Raw genomic sequence first — 1,630 nt, 5'->3', positions numbered from 1 at the left:
TAACGTGAGGCCACACGCCATTCACCACTGCATCAGATGTCTTGAGGCTGCATCCTAAGATGGCATGAGGCTACACGCCATCTGTAACCGGACTGCACTCGAGAGCCCAATCGGTGCATGCCAATGTTGCTACTGAATGGCATGTGGCCTCATGCCATTTTCTACTTCGTCTAAAAGACTTACCATTTGAAGCCGAATGGAGGCGGTGACAATCGAGGCCGGACTCGCTGGCGAATGTGCACTGTGTGTGCAGCGGATCGTAGCAGTAAGGCTACTCTGCCACTTACAGTTGGAGAGTGGTGCTGAAATCTCCCGGGACGCCAAGTGGGCTGCGTGTGGGTGGTGGAGTGGGCGGCGGAGTTGGCGGCGAAGTTACAAACTGGGTGTGTCTTGAAGTGGACGCCGATGCACACGAGCGCGATGCGAGCGCGAGTGTGATGCAAGCGCGAGTGGACGCCGATGCACACGAGAAACCTGTAGAGAAGTGAGCGTGATCGCGAGTGGGAGCGCGATGCGAGCGGGAGCGCGAGTGTGATGCGAGCGCGAGCGCGAGTGTGCGAGCGCGAGTACAAAGCAAAATGCAAAACCTAACCTCACACGCGCGAAATGTCACAACGGTTGGTAATCCCGCCACGTCATCATTCCTCGGACTTGGGCGCCACCATTAATTTCTGGATTGCCGCGCGCATGCAAGCACGCAAAATCCAAAAGAAATCCGCAACGTCATCATTCCTCGGACTGCATGCACGCGAAATCCAAAAGAAAGATCATGATTGGGATATCATTTAATACCCTCGCTATATTTATACCATGCATGATTGGATATTCCAAAGCATCTTGTATTTCCAAAAATGGCAGATGTTCAGCTAAATAAAGAAATTCTATCTGTTTCTATTTTTCTCTCAAATCAATATTATAGCGTGTGGGCTCATGCAATTTTGAACCAAAGAAACCCAAAAAACGTTGGACCCAAAATATTTTGAAAAAACCCAAAAAACCCTAAACATTTTAAACCCAAAAATCCAGGCGTCCTGTGGCGTTATTCCTTCAATGGCGTGTGGGCGCATGCCATTTTCAGGGCCAAATGCTGAATGGAGAAAAATTCCCTTTCAGTGCAAATGCTGCAAGAGGCAGATGCCGAGCACAAAGGACTGTAACTACCTCACATGACACAGATAAACTTTTCTCTATTTGGCAAAGATAAACTTTATAGCGTGTGGGCTCATGCAATTTTGAACCCAAAAAATGCACCAAAAAATTCTCGGCGTCATCTGGCATTATCTCTTGAATGGCGTGGGGCCGCATGCCATTTTCAGGGGCACATAGGAGTATATTCCTAGGATATTCTGACACGCGCGAGATTTTTTTGAGTTTTCTGGAGATCCAACCGTTAGATCGCAACTAGATTTTACAGAATGGTATACAATGTCTTTCTTGATGACCCTGCAAAGAAGCATCTCAATCGGACACCACATGAGACCACACGAGCCTTACAATGTTTCAGGGGCATTTGCCATAGATCCGACCGTTATTTTGCTCCAAGATTTCACAGTTTGGTGTGCATTGACCTTTCCATCGAAACTGCAAAGGGACATCACAATCAGATGCGGGATCACAAGAAACTAACTCA

The sequence above is a fragment of the Selaginella moellendorffii genome, unplaced genomic scaffold, assembly GCF_000143415.4.
Source record: "Selaginella moellendorffii unplaced genomic scaffold, v1.0 SELMOscaffold_5, whole genome shotgun sequence".
Lineage (NCBI taxonomy): Eukaryota > Viridiplantae > Streptophyta > Lycopodiopsida > Selaginellales > Selaginellaceae > Selaginella > Selaginella moellendorffii.
This window is presented reverse-complemented; position numbering follows the sequence as displayed.